Genomic DNA, 27187 nt, shown 5'->3' on the forward strand with positions numbered 1-27187 from the left:
CTAAACAGAACCATATATGTGGGTATGTTTTTATTCTGCATGTCTTAGTAGCTCACAAGGCCATTGCAAAATGTAACTATGTATGTGAAAACATTTGATTTCTTGGAGTCAGTAAGAATAGTTAAATTCACATCCTAACTTAATCTCTCATCCAGAATTCTCTTGATTTTCTGGCATTGTTTTCATATTTCAATCAATACCTTATAGACCCTGACTACTTACATTAATTCATTTGGCCAATTACTGTCAGTCTTCCATATATTATGCCTTATAATAATGAATAACTAGTTTAATTGGATCTAATTCCATGCTAATTAGATGGGATCAAAACAGCCTGATAATATAAATTCTAAGGAAGGCTTATCTTTCCAGTGAATCTTTGAGCTTCTTTGACTAAATTAAACCAGTGAGGTTAGTCAATAACTCAAATTATTTGTACCTTTAAATTGACTTAGTGTTTGACTAAATACACCATTCAGCTCTTTAGGAAAGGTCAGATCAGTGGTGATCATATAGAACAAACGAACTACATTTTTTTCAGTACATACACTTTATGAAATTGTATACATACCTTATATAAGAGTACTGATTTTGTATTATAACAATGAAAGTGATTGTCAGTGCTGATATTTTAGTTGATGTCACTCTGACATCATTATTTCCAATAAAAATGATTGATTGACTTAGAGAATGCCACCAGTACTGAGAGATGCCAATTCATTGCTGTGGCCAGTGTTGGGTTAGCCCATGGGCATTTCAGTAAAGGGCTTTTCTATGAGAAATAATTCCTTTCCTGGAAAAAATAACAACAGTACTACCACCAGTCATCCCTTGCTTTATATTGACATTTTCCTTCAAAGTGTTTGTGCATCTGTTCTTATTTTTTATGCTCAAGTCTATGGAAAGGTATTCTAAATGTGAAGATACTGAGACACAGAGAGGTTAGGGGAATTACTCGTATAATCGAATACTGCTAATTGGTAAAGGAACAGGAATTGACAAGCTGTTATCTCTCAGCCTAGAACTTTTAATGAAATTTTCAAATACTTAAATGATCTGTGATATCGTTGATCTGGTTGAACCCTCCAGGGATACAGATTGAAACTCATCCATACATGCCCACCTGTTGGGACCCTTGTGCAAGTCCTCCTATAAACTTGCATCAGGAATCCACCCAAGCTATTGGAGGTCTTTTTTTATTTTTATTTTTTGCTTTTACCTTGTGTTTCCTGTAATTATTATCTGAGTAACATTTAGAGTTTAATGAAGTAGCTCATAATTAATGTAATTGTATTAGGAAGAATTCTACTCAGTAATTTGGTTTCTAATATTCTCATATTAGTCCAAAAAAAAAAGACAATGCGCATAGGAACCTTTTTTTATTTTTAGAATGTTACGACTAACTTCATTTTTATGTTCATTCAAAAGAGGCCTAGAATTTGCCTCCCAAGCAAATTTATAGTGTATTATAGCAGTCTCATTTTTTTACATCTTATAAGAACACTTAAAATTTAAAATAAACACAATATTAAAAAATAACTAGGAAAAATCCTAACAAATAATTTGAAAGAAAAAAGATATATAGATATACATATAGATATGGATATTTGATTGCTTAAACATCAGTGAAACATTTAATAAAGCCTCTCATGCTATTCTTCTGGAAATCATAGATATGTACTAGATGATGATACAATTGGATGGTTACAGAAATAATGGAATTTCCAGACCCAAAAGAATTGCCATTTATGGATCGATATCATCTAGGAATGAGGTTTCTAGTAGTTTATCCCAGAGATTTGTTTTTCATCCTGTGCTTTTTAAAAACTTTTTATCAGATGTCATATGATTCTTGAAGAAGAATTTTTTACTTTAAAACTCAGAATTCACAATGTCTGACCAATTTAATATCTTTCTTATTCACCTACTAGAATGGCCAGAATAGTAAAGGACATATATCTATAGGGAATTAATTTAATCGTAGACAAAAAAAAGTAATTTGGAGGATAGTCACTGTCAGTAATGAGTTGAGTGACTATTGAGAGTGTCTCTTTGACTTGAGTGATTTCTGCTGCACAGTTTCATTGTTCTGTGTATCATTATATCTACTGAAGTCCACATGTATCCCACAAAAATGTTTTATTTTTAGAAGCTGATATTTTGTTTCTTGTAATAGTAACCTTAATAACATTTAGGCTTGAACATAGATGCATTAAATATGTACTATATTATGAAGACTTTGCTTTCACTCTTTTCATGTGCTTGTTAGAAACCCTATGTCCATGATAGCAGGATAGTGTTATCTTATATGACATGACTAAGCTTTTTATATTGACATATCCAACCAAGAAGACAGGTATCAAATGAAATACTGATAAATGCCTGTCCTGTCACTTAGGTAGAAAGAGGAGGGAAATGGCATCAAACTACAATTTTTAAGGAAGCCATCTAAATGGAAAGCAAGCTAGGGAATTGTGTTATGCTGATAATTTCAAAGTGCATGGTAGCAGGGATTGAAATACAATTTGAATATTGTGAAAAGAACCCTGAAAAGAATTGAATTTTATTGTTGTTTTCTTTTTTTTGTCTTATAAATTTAAAAACTTGCCACTGTAGTTTCCATTTTGTCTCTTTTGCTTTGTTTCTTTTCCTTCCTTGAGTCTTATCCTTGCTATTAGTTTAAGATGACTTTCTTTAAGTTACTAACCTTTCTTTTCTTGGTAGGTAGTTTGAAAATCTGCTATTGCTTTAAAGGCTAAGCATAAAAGTATCTTTTAAGTCAACTAGTGTTTGCTTTTGGAAGAAGAATATTTTTTTATTTGTTTCTTTTTAAACAAAAGCATGATGCTGAGGAAGAATATGAAATGACCTGTCATCCTTTCTTCTATATGTTAAAAAGAAGGCACCTACTAGGCTTTGAGGGACTAGTTGCTTTTTGTTTCATTTTTTTTTCTCATAGAAGGGGAAAATTCAATGAGGTCTTGTGGCTCTTACTGTTCATTCTAATAGGAGAGAGTCTGATGCATTAAAAATAATAAAAACAAATTCTATTTAACAAGTCATAGGAAAAAATGAGAAGCAACAACAATATCTACTTCATTTCATTTTGAAATACCAGATTTCTAAAATTTTGGTCCTAAAGAGACTTTGAAATCTAAGCAGCCCCAAAGACTTTTCAAAAGAAGCATATGCTCATTTATATATGACACTCAACTGAACATTTGTGGTTTATTTGAACAAAGAAGCAAGTACTTGATAAACAGCCAAACTGAGTAAGGGGTAATTGGATAAAGCCATTAAAATGGTTAAAAACCTATGCTATCTAGTATGAATATTTTGAGAGCATTTCTCTTATAAATATATAATTTTTCGGTTTTGACCCACCAGTGTTTTATGAACAGAGACTGAATTGCATCTCTCCTGTTCTAGAATACTACAGATTTGGAAATGCATGTCACTCAGAAGATAACAGAGAGACTTATTCCTGGTTGGAATCAATAGATTAAAACACATTACAAAAGAGGAAGTATTAAGACCAACTGATTTATTAGTGTCACAAAAATAGTAAGGAGGAGAGCTCGGATTGAAATTCAGGTACCATGACTAGAGTAAGTTCATCATTCTTTAGACTGTACCACAATCCCACAGCCTTTTAACCCCCAATCATGAGTAATATTATTTACATACATATTGAGGTTGGAGCAACTAGGTGGCATAATGGATAGAGAACCAGGTCTGAAGTCATAAAGACCAGAGTTCAAATCCAGAGTTAGATATTTACTGGCATTGTGACTCTGAGCAAGCCAAATAACCCTATTTACCTCAGTGTTCTCATTTGTGAAAAGATCTGGTACAGGAAATGGAAAATCACTCTAGGATCTTTGCCAAGAGAACCTCAGATGGAGTCATGAAGAGTTGTACACAACTAACACCACATACTGAGGTTAAATATATGAAAACAAACAAACAAACAAAAGAAATGAAGATAGGAGTAGTAAATATTAGATGAGTGATTGGTTTTTTTCTCCTGTCTAAATTGTCAAGGAGTCTTTTGTGTCTGTTACTTTTAAGTCTGAGTTATGAGAGTAGTACTGTTTGGATGTTAGAAGGAGAGATTTTCCTTTGCATTTTCAAAAGAAAATTCAGTTTCTGGCATACTAAAAAGGTCTGATCAGTTATCAGAGAATAGTTTTCACCATTTCTCCTTCCATGTTATTGAACACAAACTCCAAGCAATCATGAATCTGCCCTGAGGCTGTGTATCTCATGAGGTGTTATCTGTTTCTGACAATCTCATCACCTTGGGAATATTCAGGGGTGAGCTTGTCAAGGTTTTAACCTTACTGAACCCTAGGTACTGTAATTTTGTGTGTGTTGGGGAGAGGGTCAGCAATGATTGTATATAATAATATATAACTCCCTCAAGCTCTCAGAAAAGGGAGAAAGATACAAACCTTCATAAAATATATTTCCAATTTGGTTCACAGAAAAGGCAGTACCAGAGGGAACCCAGTGCAGAGTTTCTGAAAAGATTACTTCAAGCATGTAGACCAAAAAGGAGACATTTCTGATTGTCGCCCCGAGATTAGAGATGCACTAGATCAGAAGTCTCTGAAATGATTACTGGTGGGTAGTGAGACCAATCTCATTTTTAGAGATAATTGAAGTCACAGCTCATTCAAAAATGTTTGGGTAGAAAACTCTCAAACATGATGTTACTACAGCTTTGAAAAAAGAGCTTTTTGTGGGAGAGAGAATGAAACAGAACATGATTCAAACTATAGAAATAAAGAATCCTTCTTCATATGGTGGTTTTATACATATACATGCACAGATATAAACCTTTCATATATGTATGTGTATACGTGTATGTAATATATACATGTGTAATACATAAATACATGTATGCAATCTCTTTAATATTGATATTAAATTTAATGTTGGTATTAAAAAGTGAGACCAAGAGCCCATTTAAAAAGGCATGCCATTGAAATAATCCTAAACTCAAAAAATCATATCATTTTCATATACTTTTTATGTCAACCTAAACTGGCCATGAAAACCAACTATGTTAAATGGGTATCACAATAGCTAAGTGGATCATTCCCATTAACATCAGAGTGAGATACAGGTTAGATTAAAATTCTAAAAAAAATCATTTTTGCAAGGCTTACTCTTAAACATTTATAAATGATAAGGTCACCAAATACAACTTTTCCCCCTTAAATGACTGGGAAATGTTTTAAGTATAGCATTTTTTTTAGTTAACTGGGAATTTAACCAATGTAGTGGTTTTGTTTGTGTAAATCTAAGCCTAAATGTTATTTTTGTGAGGGTGGATCAAACAAAGAGACACTCAGAGTTCTTTTCTGTCTGGCTGTGACTTTGTCTACCTCAAAATTAAAATTAAATTTGTCAGTAAATACTTACTATGTACCAAGTACTGTACTGAATGCTAGAAACACAAATCCAAGGAGGCAAGACAATCTTTGTCCTCTGAGAGATTTATTTCTAATAGAGAAAGACAACATATAAAGGGGACCCAGCAAGAGGGATAGAAAGATGCCCTTGTAGAGGCAAGGTGATTGACCAATAGGGGGAGAAAGAGGAAGAGGAGGAGAAGAATCCAAGAGCCAAGTCATAAGTGTGCAGCCATGCTAAGACCTGTCTTGAAATGGTATCTGGGGGAAGCAGTCCGCAGTTGGGAGAATGGAGCCTCAGGGAAGAGGTTAAGTGTATAAGTGAGGAGGAAGGTGAGGAGACTGAAAAAGAGAAACAGGATGAGTGGGAAAAGAAGGAGGGAGGAGGAGGATAAATCCAGAGTGGAATAATAAGTGAAACAGATCTGTGATTTCACTGATTTGGGAGTACTCTCCTATAATGCAATTTACATCTCATTCATGCCTGCCCTTTTGTGTAATTATTGTCCTATCTTTCCATGAGTGTGCTACAATAGGTCTACCCAATATACTGGAGGCATTCCTTGCTTTGTCCTGACATCACGAGGGTCCCAATGTTCCCCCATCACCTTTTACCACATATCACCTGTCTTCTCTTCTAGTCATATTTTTTGATGCCATCTTTGATTCCTATTCTTTGAAGTTCCTCATTGGTAATATTTTCCAGCATACTCATACCTACCACATACTCCTCCATTGCTTTCCTGTGGTATTCACACTTTAACTCTTGAGAGATTTTTGCATTCCATGTCTCCATGACATACAAATCCATTAACAGAATGTTAATCTTAGAAAGCTGGACCATGAACCCATGAAACAAAGAATAAAAAAGTGTAACTGTGTATTTTTGGTTCCAGTAATTTCGCAGAAATAGTAGTCATAGCCTTATAGCTCTAAATGTATAGTAGAACTTGATACTAATTTGGTGGAAGAGTTAGAACTGGGAAGGAGAAAATCTATTCCATCGTTGACATAGAGGCAGAATGTTAAAATGCAAAAATGAAAGATAACCGCAGTTTCAGATGAGGCAGATGAAACTCAGAAAGATGTGACTTGCCATCTCTTTTAAGGATAGATAATTTATTTCCAACCCTCAGCTTTTAAATGACAAGATTTCTAATTGTGATGTGACTATAATTTTAAAAGTTCGTCTACATGTTCAACATTCACACTTTATATTTTTGTTTTCCTTTTCTTATGAGGCGCATTAGTTATAACAATATGCTCCGTGGAGACAATATCCAGTTATGGAAATGTTTAAATGAAATAGTATATGCTTTTCCACTTTTCTACTCATTATTCCAATTCCACAAAAAGAAATCTCTATAAAAAGAGCTGAAAATAAATGTTATTACTTTATACTGTATAATGTATATGAAAATCAAATGATTGAACTAGAAGTTATCTGTTATTTTTAAAAAAAATGACATGCTGAAGAAGGCAAAGGAGATCATTTGTGGAATGAGAAGGTAGTTGCAGTTGCTAGCAATTCTGCTAGGAGTAATAGCCCTTTTCTGACAGTGAGGCTTCCTATAGGCCTCAAAATAAAAGCAGTGAGATGCATGCCTCTGGTGTGGTGCTAACAACAGTTAACTGTACTGTGCTGTAGTATTATAAGTTTTGGAAGAAGAGCATGGTAAGGGCTCTACATGATAGAGAAAAAGCAAATCTAGATCTAGCTATATATCTACGTGCATGTGCATGTTTGTGTCTGTGTATACACACATATCTACATGTTTATGTGTTTATATATATGTATATACATAAATGCACATATATTCCTTTCTTTTTTTGTTTCATTGTTATATTAGAGTTTCTTGGTTTCTTTGGCAGCCTGCTTTCTTGGATCTACTATGCTCCAGGGCAATGGAACTCTTTGATTGATATCTTGTCATTCATACATCCCCAAGTTCTGGTGTCCTTTTCCCCTTTCCCACAGGTAGCACTAAGGTATGAAAACTTTGCCTCCACTTTGCTATAATCATAGATGGTGAAATTCTTCTTACAACCATAGGAGAACACCATTACTCAGACTTGCCTGAAGTCTTGCTCTCATCCTGAGAAGTGATCTATTTCTTGCAGTGTCCAACACATGTAGTTGGTATATGCAAACCTTCATAGGAGGTAGAGACTAACAGTACCACAGTTACCACTGTTTCAGGCCAGCATTGCAACCTTTGGTATGTCAAGTCAAAGCCTCTATTGAGAAGCCATAAGTGTTTCTGTAATTGAGGAGATGCTCATCAATTGAGGAATGACTGATTAAGTTGTGATATATGATTGTAATGGAATGTTACTGTGCTATCAGAAATTATGAGCAGGATGGTTTCAGAACAGCCTGGGAAGACTTATAAACTCATGTAAAGGGAAGTGAGGAGAACTGAGAGAACTTTTTACAAAGCAATAGTGATAAATGAACAACCATGAAAAACTTAGCTACTTTGACCAACATAATGATCCAAGAAAATTCCAAAGGGCTCATGATGAAAAATACTGTATACCTCCAGAAAAAGAAAATATGACTCAGTGCAAATTAAAGTAGAAGTTTTTTTTACTTTATTTTTCTTAATATTTTTACAATATGGCTAATGTGGAAATATGTTTTACATGATTCATATGTATAATTGATATTAATTGCTTACCTTCTCAATGGGTGAAGGAGAGTCAGGTAGAAAGGAGAGAATTCAGAACTCAAAAAAAGATTTTTAATCAATGTTAAAAATAGATAAACAATAAGTTTTTTTAAGTTTTTCTACAGATATTACCTCTATTACATAAGCTCTGGTCCCTTATAATTTTGGACTTAATTAGCTTTCTCCCATGATTAGGGCATTACCATGATGTTGGCAACATTGATTGAAATGACTCTTCTTCCCTCCATCGAGCAGAAATGACATACCTTTTCTTCTTGGGAATTTCTTGACTTTATGATCTAACTGTTCATCTTTTAGCTAACCTTAGTCTCAAATTTATCTCCACAATTTTTGCCCTCAGGCCCTCTTTTCCATGGTAGATGTCAATGTCTGTCTCTCAACTAAGTACACAGAGAATGATGTCTAGACAGAAAGGGCCAACTCTACCTTGGAGCAGTACTTCCATGATTCAATATCAGGAGGATAATTTACCCAGATCACCTAATTCTGTATTAGTGAATCATTCCTCCATACAGAACACATTGCTTTTTTTTATCCGAACTAGGGGTTCTACTATCCCTCATTACACATATTACCATCCCAATATTCAGTTGTTATTTGAAATAGTCAGTTGTGATCAAAGCAGATGTTCAGATTGCCCTAGAAACTTCTGAGGCCAGACATAATTATATTTCTGAGCACCTCTGAACTCCCAGAGAGTCTTTGCAGATCAGCATGCAAGTTTGGCTCTGAATCCAGAGCTTGTGTTACCTGCTGGCCTTTTTGTAAGCTATCTTTCTAAGAAGGTAGAGAATTTGATGGCCTTATGCCTAGGGGTCCCTTATATCATGAGAATCCATTCACTAATACCTAATTCACAGGTTCATTGTAAGAAAAGTATTTTGTATATCTATATATATTATTATTTAGTCTTCCAACAGTTGCTACTCTGAAAGACTCATAAATACCTTACATCCATAAAAGAATAATAACAAACAGCCCACAAGCACACAAACAAAAACCTTGACTCCTTGACATGAAAGGATAGAATTAGTCCTTTTTTCTGGCTATTGTTCTTTTTTTCCTCTAGATAATTGAATCCGTAGAAGAAGAAAGTCTGCAAGCTACATGGGACTATGCTGCAAGTCATTATAGTTCAAGTGGACTGTGTGCATATATGTATTTAAGTGTGTGCGCACTCACACACATACATACATATGTGAGATATATATCTGCTCAAACCAGAACTTAGAGTCAACAAGAAAAATGCAAAATGTAGAATGAAAAAAAAAAATGGAAGGGGAACAAATAAGAGACAGAACAACAGGAAACATTAATTTCATATATCACAGTCTTTTTATATTTGCAAAGGTGTATTATGCTGAAAACTGGAAAGAATTTTGTGACCCTAAAAATATTCATATCTGAAGATATAACTATTCTTTCAACAAAAATCCTGCTGCAATGCTTCTGATGAAGCATTGAGGTGATTTCCTACTCTAGAGGAGTGTAAGCCATGATAGATTCTAGAAATCTGGAAAAGGCCTCAGGTGTCATAAATTCAGAACTGAAAGGGACCTCAGAAGACATCTTTAATTTTACAACTAGGAAATGCAGTCCAAGAGAAGTTGTGACTTGCCAAATGTCATAAAAGTAGCAATTATCAGAAGCAGAACTGAACCCAGCTCCTCTGATTCTAGAGCCAGTGTTGGCCTCTAAGTCCCAATTAAAGGTTGCAGTTGCTATCTGAGGATCAATCCAGATCAGAATGGGGAGGCTCATCAATATTGGATAATGGCTGGCTTCTGATTTCTTTGACTTTGGCAACCCCCCAAAGAAAGCATACAAATATTCAAAATGTCTCTCAGTTTCATGTGGCCTCTTCTGCTTCTGCAGTAATAATGGCAGAGGGGTTCAAAAGGAAACAGAAGTTCTAAGAATCCAACAGTTCTTAGATAACCCATAAACACTGACTTACCTTTAGTTATTCTAAGTGTGGGACGTTTGGTAAAGAGTAGGAGGTGGAAATGGTGCTGGGGCAATACTGATGTCAGCAAGCTGTCTCCTTTTGAAACAGAAAAGCAGAGAATTTCATATGACTATGATACATATAAACTATATTAGACTGAGTATGATCTTACAACTTGAATAAGATTCCATAGCCAACCATTACTGATTAGACCAGACTGTTATAATGATGTACAGGAAGCTCCTGGCAACCAGGTCACAAGTCTCAGCTACTTGCATAGATAATGAATTTCAGGTGGGAGAAGAAACTATGTTTTTTCCCACAATGAAAACTTTCCTTTTATTTTTTTTGCTTTAAATAGTATTTTGTTTTTCCCCACAATTACATATCAAAAAATCTTTAACATTCATTTTTACAAGATTTTGAGTTCCAAATTTTTCACCCTTCCTCTTTCTCCTTCCCATTTCTGAAAATGGTAGGCAGTTTGATATAGTTTATACATATGCTGTCATGTAAAACATATTTCCATATTCATCACAGTTGTGGAAGAAGAAACAAATCAAAAGGAAATAAAACACCAGAAAGAATAAGATATTGTGAAAAAAATTATGATTTAATTTGCATTCAGAGTCCATCAGTTCTTTATCTGGATATAGATAGCATCTTCCTTTATGAGTCCTTTGTACTCACTTGTCTTGAATCATTGCGTTAATGAGAAAAGCTGTCATTCATAGTTGGTCATCACACGGTGTTGCTGATTCTATGTACAGCATTTTTCTGGGTCTTCTCATTTATCTTTGCATCATGTTATACAAGTCTTTCCAAGTTTCTCTGAAATCCACCTGTTCATCTTTTCTTATTGCACAATAGTATTCTACTACATTCGTATACCACAGCATGTTCAGCCATTCTTCAATTGATGGGCACACCCTCACTTTCCAGTTCTTTAGCACCACTAACAGGGCTGCTATAAATGTTTTCTGTACATGTAGCTCATTTTCCCTTTTTTATTATATCTTTGGGATACAGATCTAGTAGTGGTATTACGGGATCAAAGGGTGTGCACAATTTGGTTCTCCTTTGGGCATGGTTTCAGTTTGCTCTCTAAAATGGTTGGATCAGTTCTCAACTCCAACAATAGTATATTAGTGTCCCAATTTTCCCACATCTTCTCTAACATTTATCAGTTTCCATTTTTGTCATATTAGTCAATCTGATTGTTGTGAGTTGGTATTTCAAAGTTGTTTTAATTTGCATTTCTCTAATCAAAAGTGATTTAGAGTGCTTCTTAATTAATATGCCTATAGATATCTTTGATTTCTTTATTTTAATACTGCTTTTTCATATCCTTTGATCATTTATCAATTGGGGAATGTCTTGTATTCTCATAGATTTGACTCAGTTCCCTATATATTTGAGAAATGATGCATTTGTCAGAGATAGTTGCTGTGAAGATTGTTTCCCGGCTTTCTATTTTCCTTCTAATCTTGATTGCATTTGTTTTGTTTATACAAAATCTTTTCAATTTAGTATGATCAAAATTATCTATTCTACATTTTGTAATGCTCTCCATATCTTGTTTGGTTATGAATTCTTCCCCTCCCCATGGATCTGACAGGCAGACTATTACTTGCTCTTCTAATTGGATTGCTTCATTGTCTTCAGTACCTTTTAGCAAAGTGTAGTTTCCTTCCTTATCTCTTTTAATTAGATCTATTTTTATTTTTACTTTGAGATCAAGATTGCTACGCCCACCACTTCTTTTACTTCAGCTGAAGCATAATAGATTCTGCTCCAGCCCCTTACCTTTACTCTGTGTGTGTCTCTCTGCTTCAAATGTATTTCTTGTACAAAAATTTCTTGTTCAAAAATTCTGCTCATCAGCAGAGTACAACCACTACAGACCTCCTAGATTGTAAATTATATGAAAGAATGGACAGAAACCATATCTTATTTTTTCTTTTTCCCCTATCACTTAGCTTGGTGCTTTGCCCATGTGAAACAATGGTTAAATTAATGAAAACTTGCCATCAAATGCAGGAGCATTTATAATAGCTCCTGCTTTGTCCAAGGCACTGTATTAAACACGATACAAATATTATAATGTTTTATTGTCACCATGACCTTGGGAGGTAGGTACTGCTGTTATCATCTCCATTTTATAGTTGTAGAAATCGATCCTTAAGTAGAGGTTAAGTGACTTGCCCAAGATCACACAGCTGGTAAGTGTCTAAGACTGGATTCAAAATGAGGTCTTCCTGACTTTCTCTCAGTTTGAGAGACAGTAATATAACAATCCATTCAGGAAGTTCCACAGAACATTAAGTACAGTCATTTTCAGTCAAAATGATAGAACCTGTAACCTGCTAGAAGAGCCTTTGAAAATTCAAGGCCACATCCTCAGCACAATGAGACAGTGCATTTCTTTTTGAAAGGAAAAGCGACAATTATAAATGGATCTTCAGATGTCATTTCCATTCAATATATAGGGTAAATACTCATTGATTGACAGTCTATCTGAGTTTCATTATTATGCTAGTAGAACATACTACCCACCCCACCACCAAAGAAACAAACAAACAGTGCTGCCACCCCCCCTTAAAAATGAGAATATTACAACTTAATAAAAATTTTGCCAAATGTTGGCAATATTATGCAACTCTCAAATTAAATTACTTATGGTAAGCTTTATAGTAAAGAGTTTGGCTGTGAAAAATGTTTAGAGATCTTTAGAATATCACCTTCATATATGTCAAATTCGATGAAGTTCAAGTTACTAAGAAGTAGAATTGGAGTACTGAAGAAAAAAAATGTTTTAGGAAACATATTACCCAATTTTTCCATATTGATGACTTTCTTTGTTTGGCAAACATTGTCACAGGCAAAAAGTTGGCAGGAAAGTAGAATTTTAAAATGTATTTTCCCTAGATGTGAGCAGCTTTCCCCAAAACTCCATTCACCTCCCCCACCCTTCTACCAGTCCCCCAAAAAGGGAAGACAGCAATCAATTCAGGAGCCAGATCAACTGCCCATTTTGATCTTCATCACAACGAATGCAGGACTCTCCACTTCAGTTCAGAAAGTGAATGGCAGTCTCTTTTACTGAAATTGATTTCATAGATCTGAGAATTAGAAGAGCAGAAGTATTCTGAAAACACTGCAGGAACTAGAAGGAAAGTTCCATTCTTTTAAGCAGCAGTATTTGTCCTCATATTTCTGTTCAATAAAACACTTAAGAATTTCTATCAACCTTGAAAAAAATTCTATTGACAGGTATTAAGTGTCTCACCCTGCCACATCCTCAATAGCTTATCTATTTGTTGTTTTTTATGAAATGAAACTCAGGGAAAAGTCAGTTTGGGCTTGTGATTGATGTGAAAGACCATTTAATTCTGTTTTATACCTTCATACCACAAGAACTATTGCCAGGTAGTGGTTTTTCTTATCCATATTGACCTTTTTAAGTTGAAATTTTCCTAAATATATTTCCTTTTCTTCCCCTGTCTCTCTCTGTCTCTCTGTCCCTCTCTCTGTAGTGTTAATTACTTCCTTATTTAGAATAGACTGGCAAGCAAAATATAGAAACAAGTAGAATAAAACTGTTATTACTAGGAAGCATGAAATTAAAAAAAAAATCAAACTATGAAGGATTGCATCAGAACAATGTCATCTCATTCAACCTTTAGTTTCCAAGAGTACTTTGAGTTACGTGGAATTGTAGGATTTTTTGAGTCAGAAGAGATTAAAAACATCACCTCTTTTACAAATGATGTAATTGAGGCTTAGAAAGTTTAAACAGTTTACCCAGGGACACACAACTAGTTTACAATAGTTCCATCTACGTAGTTAGATGTTAATTACAAACATGGGTGAGAGTCAGTGCTATGTTACTGAGATAGGAGATAGAAAATAGTCTGTGTGTAATGGCAAGTCAGTTTGGGCTCATCCATAGAATGCAGAAGGGAGACCTTGAAAATGGAGTCGGGATGAGATCAAGAAAGTATTTACAGTTTCATTGTTATAGTTGCTTTTTAAAAAGTTATTGCTCTTTTGTTCAGCAAGGTATAATGCTATATTTTTCCTTTAGAATTGTAAAATGAAAATTAGAGCTCTGCCGATCTAAGTATATATGAATATAAAATGTGCACACACATATATACATCTACATACACACATACATATATATATCCTCATAAAACAAAAACGATTTGAGAATTAAGAAGAAAAAGAATAATCAGACTACACTAGTCATTTTCATTATTTGATTATTTTCAGTTCTTTAAGAGCCAAAATGAAATGAGCGAAGACTCAGTTGATTCTCAAATGTCCAAATAGTAATAATCAATATATAAAATGATTCTATTATGATGTTCTTTCAGTAGTACACGAGGAAACATGGAATAGAATGAAAGTTGTTCATAACAAAAATCAGGGTAAAAATTAGTTTTACAAAAAGGAATAATAGAATGATAAAAATCAGAGATCAGACATCTTTGGCAGGTTGGTTATTATATTATCTCACTGGGAAAGACCCACAACAATATCTCTGTGAGAAAGCTATCAATTCTAATAATCTCCAACCTCAATAATTATCAATGGGATACCACTAAATAGCAGTGGGCATTGGACAGGAGTCAATATGATGAGGGTATTCTCAGACTGTAAATAATGATGATAATGATTGCAAAGAGAAAATGAATTGTAGGGAACATGGACAAAATTTGCTCATAGACAAAATTACAGAGGAATGTAGAAGATTCTCAGCATTTACACAATTGAGTTTTGAGTCAATTGGATGAGATTTCATTTAGATAAATGCCAGATAATGAACCTGAGAAAAACAAGAAAAAAGCAGAATCCCCAAAATTTCAAAAACAGGAATATATAGAGATAAAAGGTAGAGTCATTATAATGGATAGGAAATTAGATGTATGCATGTCTTCTAAAGACATTGTAGCAATGCATTCTCTGTTCTGAGAGATTTATGGAAGTGTAGCAGCAAGTACCCCAGAATACACAGGAGGGCCTGCTGTACATGTTCTTAGATATGCTTTTCTACAAGGAAAGCAACTTTTAAGGGGTCCACAATCACTTTAACCAAGCACGTATATCATTCTTTTAGTTCCGGGGGGAAAGCCTGAACTTCAGAGAAAATACAAACAGAGAAATAAAGACCAAAAGACAGGGCTTTCAATTGTCTGACAATTACATGCATATAATAGTTACCAGAGAAAGAAGCACCAACATCTGGGTTTTCAAAGTCAGGGGGTCCTTAGTGGCTACCCAGAGTCTCCTCTGGCCAAACAAATACTTCCAATGAGTAAACCCCAAAACAAAACCTCACCTCAGAGGACGTCACAGGTCTTGAGAACCAGTGCCTCATTAGAAATTAACAAAAGGTGTGGACCTTCCTACAAAACAAATCTCCCCTAATCAAATTTTCCTTAATGGGTAGGCCCATTAATGGGTGGGGAACATCTTTAACTCTCATTAACTTAACTAACATTACAGTAGGTACATAAAACAAGCATGTTAAGGCAAAGAGATAATTTCCCTCCCTACTTTGAGACTGTCATTGGTAGAATACAATATAGGTTTAACCTCTTTATACTCAATCCATCCATGAATAAGCATTTATTAAATGTCTATTTTGTGCCAAAGACTATCCTATACACTGTGAACATGAAGGGTAACATGAAACAATCCCTTAATTCAAGATGCATCTTGATAGGTAATGTGTACACATACATTTGTATGGAGAACAAATACACATTGTTTTCATTTTATTTTTTCTCTTAGCTTGAAAGCTTTTTTTAATTTTTTAATATATAATTTGTTTTTGAGTTTTCAACATTCACTTCCATAAGAATTTGAATTCAAAATTTTCTCCCCAGCTCTCCCCACTCCACATCCCAAGATAGCATCCATCCCTTCCTGCAGTCTGTCCTTCCCTCCATTACTAACCCCTTCTTCTATTCCCTCCCCACTATTTCCTGTAGGGCAAAATAGATTTCTATACCCATTGCCTGTGCATCCTATTTCCCAGTTGTATGCAAAAACAATTTTTAATATTCATTATAAAAGTTTTGAGTTCCATATTCTCTCCCTTCCTCCTACCCCATCCATCCTCATTGAGAAAGCAGGCAATTCAATATAGGTCACACATGTATAATCATACAAAGCACTTCCATAATAGTTATGTTGTGAAAGACTAGACACATTTCCCTCTGTCTGATCCTGCCTTCCATTTATTCCATTATCTCCCTTGATCTGCCCTCTCATAAGAGTGTTTGCTTCTGATTATCCCTTAATCTAATTTGCTGTCCCATCTATTAACTTTCTTCTCCTATCCCCTTCCCCCCTGCCTTCCTGTAAGGTAAAATAGATTTCCATATCCAATTGAGTGTGTATTATTCCCTCCTTAAGTCAAATCCCATAAGAGTAAGGCTCACTTATTCCCTTTCATCTTCCCCCTCTTCCCCTCCATTGTGAAAGCTCTTTCTTGCCTCTTTTGTGTGAGATGATTTACTACATTTTACCTCTCTCTTTCTCTTACTTCTAGTCCATTCCACTCAACAGTAAATTTTATTTTTAGGTATTCTCCCTTCATATTCATCTCACCCTGTGCCCTTTGTGTGTGTATGTATGTATATATATATATATATATATGTATGTGTATGTACATATATACATATAGACATGTGCATATGTACATACACCCATGTACATATGCATAGATACACATATCATATACACATACATATGTACATACCCATACACACCTACATTTATGTATTCCCTCTATCAACTCTGATACTGAAAAATATCTCATGAGTTTCAAATATCATCTTTCCATGTAGGAATGTAAATAATTTAAATTTAAAAAGTTCCTTATGATTTCTCTTTCCTGTTTACTTTTTCATGTTTCTCTTTAGTCTTGTATTTGAAAGTCAATGTTTCTATCAGCTCTGGTCTTTCCAACAAGAATGCTTAAAAATCCTCTATTTTGTTGAAATTTCATTTTTTCCCCTAAAGTATTATACTCAGTTTTGCTGGGTAGGTGATTCTTGGTTTTAATCCTATCTCCTTTGACCTGTGGAATATTGTATTCCAAGCCTTTGATCCCTTAATGTAAAAGCTGCTAAATCCTGTGTTATCCTGATTGTATTTCCATAATTCTTAAATTATTTCTTTCTGGCTGCTTGTAATATTTTCTCCTTGACCTGGGAACTCTGGAATTTGGCTACAATTCCTCGGAGTTTTCCTTTTGGGGTATCTTTTAGGAGGTGATAGGTGAATTCTTTCTATTTCTATTTACTCTCTGGTTCTAGAATATCAGGACAGTTTTCCCTGATAATTTCTTGGAAGATGATGCCTACACTCTTTTTTTATCATGGTTTTCAGGTAGACCAATTATTTTTAAATTGTCTCTCCTGGATATATTTTCCAGATCAGTTGTATTTCCAATGAGATATTTCATATTGTCATCTATTTTTTTCATTCATTTGGTTTTGTTCTTGTTTTATAGTTTCTTACTTTCTTATAAAGTCATTAGCTTCCATCTGCTCCATTGTAATTTTCAAAGAACTATTTTCTTCAGTAGCCATTTGGCCAGTTCTGCTTTCTATGGTTTTCTTCTCCTCATGGACTTTTTGGAACTCTTTTGCCATTTGGCTTAGTTTATTTTTAAAGGTGTTACTTTTTTCAGCATTTTTTGGGTCTCTTTTAGCAAGCTGTTGACCCATTTTTCATGATTTTCTTGCATCACTCTCATTTTTCTTCTGAATTTTTTTCTCCACCTCTCTTACTTGACTTTCAAAATCTTTTTGGAGTTCTTCCATGGTCTGGAACCATTGCATATTTTTTTGGAGGCCTTGGATGTAAGAGCCTTGAACTTGCTGTCTTCTTCCAGTTGCATGCTCTGATCTTCCTCTGATTGTATGCTTTGCTCTTCCTCATCAGAGGATGGAAGAAAATACCTTTTTACCAAGAAAGTAACCTTCTATATTCTTATTTTCCCCCTTTTGGGGCATTCTCCCAGTCAATTACTTGGCTTTTGATTGCTTTGTCAAGTGGAGGGTATACTAATTCAGGCTCCAGAGGTTTTGTGCAGCTGTTCTCTGAGACATTTCTAGAGGCCTGTAAGTTCTCAGTTCCTCTAAAATGGCATAGTCAAGGGAGAGATGTTTACTCCTCTCCTGGCCTGTACTCTGGTCTGTGAGCAACCACAAGCACTCTTTTCTGCCCAGGAACTGCAAGTAGGATTATGTCTCCACAGCTGCCACCAGCTCCACCATGCCAATGCTCCTCCTCACCCTAGGACCACCACTCAGGATTTAGACCCAGAGCAGCCACTCAATTTAAACAAGGTGTGTAGGCTCAGAGCTCCTGAAGTGGCTAGTAATGCAGCAGTGGCTGCAGCTGCCCTGGAACTGGGAATGGGTTTGGGACCAGACTATGCTCAGCTCTCATTTAGTGAAAGAGCTTTCTCACTGACATTTGAAGCTGTCTTTGGTGTCTGTGGGTTGAGAAATCTGGAAACCACAGAAGTTGCCCATTATTCAGTGCCCTGAAGCCTGCTCCAGTCCCATCTATGACCACCTAGCTTCTGCTCTGCTCCAAGTCTGGTGCAATAGACCCTTTCTTTCAGCCTTCCAGGCTGTCTTGGCCTGGCAATCTGTTTTGCTTTATAATTTTGTGACTTCTACAACTCTAGAATATGCTCATTTTTTACATGTATTTTAGGAGTTTTGAGGGGAGAACTCCAGCAGATCTGTGCTTCTAGTCCACCATCTTGGCTCTATCCCCCTTTGATCTACATTATTTTTAAGAGGGAAAATCCTAACAGCTGAAAGATCACAAAGGATTAAGTTAGAAAGGTCACTTAGACTGAGTCCTGAAGGAAATAAGTAGTTATATAAGACAACAATAAATACAGAATGAATTTCAAACATAGATCATTGTTGATGCAGTGGTATTGAGACAGGAGGTACAGGTATAGACCACAGGGAGGCACTGGGGTAGGGGAATGGTGTGGTCTTTGGCAACTATACATGATGAATTGTAGAGAGGATGAATTTGAAATGGAGAAGTCAGTTGGGAGGCCGGATTATGAGATCCTGACCTAAGGAGGCAGCTGTGCAAATAGTCATAACTTGGATGTGAGGCATGTTGCAGAAGTATAATAAAGTACTCAGTACATTATAAATAAGTCCAAGAGATGAAAGGATTCTGAAGTATGCCTTGGGAGAAGGGCTTACTGGGATTCCATGTGTTTGCCTAAAAAGAAAGGAGAAGAACCCAGAATCGTAGTTTATAAATACATGAAAAGTATTAATAACAACATATAAAACTAGAAAATGCTTGAGATTCTTTCTCACCCACTTAATAGTATTTTTTCAAATTATATACAAAAATAGTTTTCAACATTCACCTTTACAAGATTTTGAGTTCCAAATTTTTTTCTCCCTCCCACTTCCCCCCGCCCCAAGATAGCATGTAATCTGAGATAGCCTATACATGTACGATCATATTAAATACGTTTTCACATTAGTCATATTGTGAAAGGAGAATCTGGAGTAAAGCACATGAAAGAAAAATAAAGAGAAAATTGTATGCTTCAATCTGCATTCAGACTCCACAGTTCTTTCCCTGGATATGGACAGTATTTTCCAATATGAGTGCCATGAAATTATCTTAGACCTTTGTATTGCTCAGAACAGCTAAGTCTATTAAAATTGGTCATCATACAGTGCTGTTGTTACTCTGTAAAATGTTCCCCTGGTTCTGCTCACTTCACTCAGAACCAATTCACGTAAGTTATTCCAGGTTTTTCTGAAATCCCCTGCTCATCATTTCCTATAGAGCAATTATAAGCCATTACATTCACATTCCACAACTTTTCAGCCATTCTCCAATTGATGGGCATCCCCCACTCCCAATTTCCAATTCTGTGTCACCATAAAATGCTTGAGGTTCTTTAGAGTGGTAATATTACCACCACTCCTAATTAAATAAAAATATTCCATTGCTCAGTAAAGTGACATTTCTCTATCAAATAATAAACAAATTGTATTTTAGAAGCCTAGATTAAATTGAAGTGGGAAATGAGAATATTTGACATTAAGAAAACAGCTAGGGCTAGGTAAATTGGATGCAAATGTATCATGAGATAAATAGTGGAAGCATTCTAATGGAAGAGGCACAGTCACAGAGCACTGTAGGAAGAGCACTGAAGTATGTAACGCCAATGTGATGATAACAGCACCTATGGCAGCCATGAATGTCCCTTCACATTTCAGAATCATGAAATACAACAGACTCTCCACGTGGAAGGCAGAATCAAAACATTTATTCAGACACCAGAAAGCCAATTCCATCACAGTAACAAAAATCTATACATAATAACAATGCAGAGGACAACACCAGACTCAAGTCTTCACCCTGCTAGGCTTCCCACAAACCAGCTCCATGAAACAAATCACAAGCAGGCTCCCTTAAACAAAATCACAAACAAGCGCTTTCTCTTATGCTAGCCAGAAGCAAACTCCTCCCATCACAGACTTCATGTGACTCAGACTCATGTAACTCAGGCTTCCATGTGACCAAGGAAGGTTACATGGGCCTATTACTGAATATGAATATTTTCCATTTAAATTACCATTACAGATTAGAAAATGAAAGCCTTGCATTTCAGTTTCTTCTCTGCCACATATTACCTGTCTCTGAGTTTAGGTAAGTCACACCATCTGTGTCAGGTTTATTTGTCTACAAAATAAGTTCTGTGTCTAATACAAGTCATGTCCACCTCACAGGGTAAGGATACCAATAGTAATAGCTGGCATTTAGATAGGACTTTAACTTTTACAAAGCATTGTATACACGTTATTTCATTAGACTGTCAGAACAATCATGAAGCATTATCTTTCTTTTTACAAATGAGGAAACTGAGTCTCATGTTACAGGACATGTCCATGTTTATATATCTAGTAAAATATCAGTGAAATCTAAACCCAGGTCTCTTTAGAGTCCAAATCCTGCATATTTTTTCTCCTATCCATTAAGGTAATATGTAAGTGATTTGAAAATTATGTATCCTTATGAAAATATTAAATATTATTTTTAATATCCAGCATCATGCCTTGACACAGCAGAAAAAAATCACAAGTATTGGTTCAATGACTAAATTAGAGTTGCTGTGAGGGAGATATGATTAAAAATTATTTTGTGGATAAATGTTCGCTATTAATCCAGTAGGGTGGATTATGTGACCTAGTATTCAATGTCCTCTCATAAACAGGTTCAATTTAAAAAAAATTTACTATTAAATGTATGCTAGTTTAGTAGGGAGATAATTAGAAAGTGATCAAGAAAAGCTTCATGTAGCATGTGGTACCTCAGATGTGTCTTAAGGAAAGACAAGGATTTTATGAGGTGAAGATGAGGAAGGAGTGCATTCCAGGCATGGGGGAATAATTAGTGCAAGTGCATAGAGATGGGAGATGGGATATTGTGTAGGAAGAAAGGAGAGAAGGCCAGTTGGCAAGATCACAGAGGTTAAGAAGGGGGTCTAATGTCAAATGGGGTTGTCAGGATAGGGTGGGGACATATTAGAAATGGTTTTAACAGAAGTGTCCATAGACTGTAAATTCCCTTAGAGTTGGGATTATATTTTGCCTCTTTGTGTATCCCCAGTCCTCAGCATTCTTCCTGGCACACAATAGGTTCTTAATTCATGTTTATGGAATGAATGAATGAATCCTAGAGGCAATAAAAAGTCACTGGAATTGATTATTACTAGAAGAATCAATTAATCAGTTCATGCAATATTTTCTTTGCCCTTTAGGGTATGCTTAAGTTATTTATGTAGGAAAATACCATACCCATGGCTAAGTAAAATTATTTTGGCAGCAATGTTTAGGATGAACTAAAATTGGTAGAGACAAGGCAAATGAAGAGGCTGTTATAATAATCTAAATGAGAGGTGATGAAGGTATAAATTAATGTGATAGCTATATGGGAAATAGAGAGAAAGGATAGGATGTGAGAGAGATTTTGCAGGTAGACACAGCAAGATCTGTTGATTGATTTGTTGTGTGGGATGAGAGTGAAGTGCCCAGAATAATGCTGATATTACAACCTGAGAAACTGGGGAAATGGTGGTACCTGAGATGAAAATAAAGAAATTTGGAAGAGGAGAGGGCTTAGGGTAAAAGATAATGAGTTTAGTTTTGGATATGTTGAATTTAATGTGTCTCTAGGCCATCTAAATTGAAATATTCAATAGGTAATTGGTGATGCATGAATAAAGTTTAGGAGAAGCTGGGGCTGGTTGTATAAATATGAGTCACTTGCAAGGTAAATACTCCCATATGTGGTTTGTCCTTTGTTATCAAAGAGGACCATGATATCAGCAAGATGATGTCATGACTTGCAAGTGAATTGAATTTAAGTGAGGAAGGGTTCGGCAGAGTCGCTAGCCTCACCCTCTCCTCTGAAGCCATCTGGATCCAGTGTCCAGATATAGATGAGGAAAACTGGAGATGTCCCAGGATGTGATAGGAGACTTTGGCCTTTATCAGCTAAGGTCTAGTGAGAAGAGAAGAAAAGGAAACATAGTTATAGTAACTTTGTTGAGGAGTTTGGTTAAGAAAAAGGAAGAAATAAGTAGCTAAAGAAAAACTGAATATGTGAGAATAGAGGGTAGGTGATTGAGGTCACAACCTGCTGAAAAAGACAGATGGGACCAAGGGCACATTTAAAAGAGCTGCCCTGGGCAAAGAGAAGGTAATGGGGTTTTTAAATTTGTTTTGTTTTGTTTTGTTTTGTGAAAGACTGGGGCAAAGAAGGAGGTAGTGAGATGTGGTTTTAAGATAAAAAAATGGGAGAAGAAGAAGCTCATATCAAATGTCTGTTTTTAAGTAAAGAGGCAAGGTACTTACTTGAAATGAGTAAAGAAGGGTAAAGCTCAAAGAGAAAAAAGCAGGTTTGCTGCAAGAGTCTGTGAGAAGTGAGATAAGTAAGCAATTAGGGAGGAATAAAAAGATTGCCTTGCTGAAGTGAGGGACTAGTTGACACTGAAAACAGGATTTTTTAAGTACATATTTTACAAAGTTCTACAATTGGAGGAAGGTGGGGAGAATGATCCATGACTTGCGTTAGGTGAGGGGGTATGAGATTAAAAAGTATAGAATGGTGAAGAGTTGGAATGGCTGACATTATCAATAAACATTATTAACATTATTTTGTAGATATTTCCTTTAATTTCGAGAGAATTCCTACCAGTGATAAAATGTGTTTGACATCTGATATTCTTTAAGTGATGCCTTTCAAATGTTCATAATGTGTATTTTTTCTTGCCTTCCGCTAGTATTCTACATCTTAGTAAAGGGTATCGATTTATCCTTCCATTACAGAGAATGAGAAAGTGAGGCATCATGAAAAAAATAGATGATAATATATGGTAGTAACAGATTAATAGTGAAATAATATTGTAATACTAAAAATCATTGCTTTTATGTTAAAAAAAACTTAATGAATTGAAATTTTGGCACATACTTCTCTTTATTCTGTTTTACTGAAGGCTTTAAAAAATTCTAAGTCTGAAGGTATGCTATGTATGAATCCAATGACGTTAACTTCTTAAGTGACAGATAACTGCCAGTGTGATTATTTGGAACATAACCTTGGTTTGTTTGGTTTTTTTTACAAAAGACAATCTATGTAAAATATTTTCTTTTCTTCTCTGTTTGTAATACATTGATTTTTCTGAAAGTTTCGCACTCAGCTGAATCTCCACTTAAATCTTATATTGCTAATTTAAAAAATGAATCAAGTATTGGTTCTCTCAATAAAATATTATTTCTCTCTTTCTTCCCAACAGTATGCTATCTGGCTAGTCCTCTGGGTTACCTGGAATGTGTTTGTTATCTGCTTCTACTTGGAGGCTGGGGACCTCTCCAAGGTAATTTACTATCTAACTTGTTTCAGTCGTCAGCTCTGGGTTAGCAGCCAATTCCTAAAACTAAGCTGTCTTTTTATGAGCCCCTCCTGTCTTCGGATAGATGAGCCTAGTCCAGTGGCTACTTACGGTGTATTATGTTTTGGACTAACTTTGACAGTTCTTTAATTAAAGGTTTATAGGTATATCACCGATTACACTTGTGAAGAAAAATGATACTGACATGGATTTTTACTATCCTCATTCAATATAGATTTAAACAAATATTTTGGGCAATTAAGGACTTTGGCAATGTTGTTGATTTCTGTTTCATTTTTGCATCTCATATCTTGATGGAAGGATAGAACCTTGTTAGAAATCATTTATCTTTCCTTTGGTTTTCCTGGGTTCTCCCCTGCCCCTATAATATAGGTGCATATCACCTATATTATAATGGAACAACTACATGACAAGTTGTCATAATTAAATGAATTGTCACCTGAGTTAGAGAATTTACTATAGAAATAAAAACACAAATAAAAGAAAAACTAAGTCTAAAATTCCCTCTAAAAGACCTTTTTATTGTATACCCCCTCCTGACTGATAAAGCTGATTTTGCCATTTGGGGGATATGACATGAGAAATCTTAGTTTTCATAATGAATGACCTTGTTCCCTGTGGGTTTCATAATTCTATGTTATTTTTTCTGTTTTATACTTTTAAGAATATTTATATCTGGCAATTTAGATTCTTGTAATATTAAGTAAAAATCAATTATACACTTTTATGTTCATCTATAGTATAATTTCTGCTTCATAATACTGTGGACAAAGAGGATCTCTATATAATATTCTACATATATTAGGTTTTGCACATATGTTTTGTGCCAAACTTGTCAGATTAAATGCTGTTGTGCTAGACTTTTCATTCCTCCTATTAGTAATGTCTTGGAAACATTATGCTTGAGTTGGATATTATACTTCTGTAAATTCAAAGCCTGATTCTGCTATTAGCTAGTTATCTGATCTTGGATAAGATGCATCACCTTTCTGTGCCTCAATTTCATCATCTAAAAATATGATTATGAGAACATATGTTTTCTAAGGTAATTTTTAAATGTAAAATCTATCAAAGTTTCTAGGTTGCACAAATCTGCTTTGAATTTAGATTTATGTGATTTTAAGTGTATACTGTGATAAATATTATTTATTCTACAAATAAATATTTGTAGAATATTTTAAAACACATTCACCATACTTCTGTTTATTTGCTTGTCATAGATATAAAGTTAATGTTAACATATGGATCCATAGATTCACTGTGTATTAGAACTAGAATAAACTTTAGAGTTCATCTAATCTAGAGGTGTCAAAGAAAAACCATTAATTAATATGGACTTGCAAAACTACAAGTTAACATTGTTTATATTATATTTTATTAAACATTTTAGATTATATTTTAATCTGATTTACACCCCCCTCAAGTTTTGTAGGCATAAAGTATTGAGTTTATCACCTTTTAAATTCTAGTCCATCCCTTTCACTTTACAAATAAAGAAACTAAGGTGCAGAGGATTGATATCCAAGGTCATTCTGCTAGTTAGTGGCAGTTGTGCTATTTGATTTTGTTTCGTGAGACCTAACATTCGTTCCACTAGTACTTAATAATATCAGAGGAGAGGAAGGCCTCAGAAAGTTGTGTGGGACTGCATTGTGTTATATGCAGCCAAGAGTTATCCAAGATGAGTAGGCATGGATGTATTATAATCTATGTGGTTGGGGGGAATTGGTACATCTTTCAGAAGAGTCCCATTTGAGTTTTTTACAGTCACTTGCCATTTCTGAGTCTTTAGTTCTGATTCTACTAAGAGTATGAATGGATAGAAAGATGAAAGGGCATAGAGGTGGATAGTGGCATTATTACTAAAATTGTCCCCCCCCTACTCTCACTCCAGGAGAAAATAATAGTATGTCTAACTAACTGAAAAAATAATTTGTATCATGAACATGTAATTATCATTTGGTATAACTGAAGATATCAGTTATACCAAATGATCTTGGTGTTGTACAACATTAATTAGCTAGAAATGACCAGGCTTTAAGTCACATTTACCCATTTACCATTTTGATTGACATATGGGTGTATGTATGCATGAAAAAAGATAAAATGAGTTGGAGTTGTTGTTTAGTTATTTTCCATCATGTCTGATTCTTCCTGACCCCATTTGGGGTTTTCTTGGCAAAGATACAAGAGTGGTTTGTCATTTCCCTCTCCAGCTCATTTTACAGATAAAGAAACTGAAGGAAACAGGGTTAAGTGAACTGTCCAGGGTCTCAGAGCTAGTGTCTGAGGATGAATTTGAACCCAGGTCTTCTTGACTCCAAGCCCAAAGCTCTAATCACTGCATCACCTTAGCTGACCCTTTCCAGATGGAGAGAAAATTAGTAGAAGGTGTCTTACAAAATAGAAGCTATCTGTAATTTAGTAAGAAAAAAGTTGATGCCTAAGAAATTAGTGGCCTCTCTAATCTAAATGGGCTTTATCTTAATTTGCTATTAAAAACTTAGAAACACTGGTTTGTAAAATGGCTCCATTAAAATGCCTTGAAAGTAATATTGTATGCAGTATTTCAGAGCTAAGATAGCTAAGGCAGATTGTGATGTATGGTCAGTTGGAAGGTAGTCTGAAATCTCTGCTAGACTGCAAGGAGAAAAATTCCACGCATCAATTTTGTACAAAATTTGTTCCAATCTAAAGCTAGTGTAGTACATATTGAATATCTTTAAATAGCCATAATTTCAGTGTTTTATGTATTCTTTCCAGTGACATAGGTCACATCTTCTTTATGCCATAAATGCCTCCATTTTATGTATACTTTGATACTTAATGACCAGTGTAGCACAATTCAATGCAAAGAAAACTGAATTTGGAATAAGAATCTTTGTTTTCAAATTCCACCTGTACCTTCTGTGTAAACCTGGATAAATCATTTTACTTATCTGTAAAATGATAGAATTGAACTAGCTATATCAAATATTTCTCACTATCTAAAGATCCTTCCATCAATAAGTCAATGATTTTTTGATTTCCTCATGGTATGGCTCTGCCAACAAGGCAGCACTCCTCTATGTCTTAATAAATCGTTATTAGGAGGTTTTGTGGCAGAAAAATAATATATCACTTGTAG

General features: G+C 35.0%; 1 protein-coding gene across 2 annotated transcripts in view; it reads left to right on the forward strand.

Moving 5' to 3' along the window:
• The window catches only part of NKAIN2 (sodium/potassium transporting ATPase interacting 2), a 684788-nt gene that overhangs the window by 91263 nt on the left and 566338 nt on the right, over positions 1-27187 (forward strand). For both annotated transcript variants that reach the window (XM_072643212.1, XM_072643209.1), the window contains exon 3: positions 23944-24024. The gene's annotated coding sequence lies outside the window, so the exon portion shown is untranslated. The remainder of the gene's footprint in view (positions 1-23943; positions 24025-27187) is intronic.

The sequence above is a fragment of the Notamacropus eugenii genome, chromosome 2, assembly GCF_028372415.1.
Source record: "Notamacropus eugenii isolate mMacEug1 chromosome 2, mMacEug1.pri_v2, whole genome shotgun sequence".
NCBI classification, from domain to species: Eukaryota; Metazoa; Chordata; class Mammalia; order Diprotodontia; family Macropodidae; genus Notamacropus; species Notamacropus eugenii.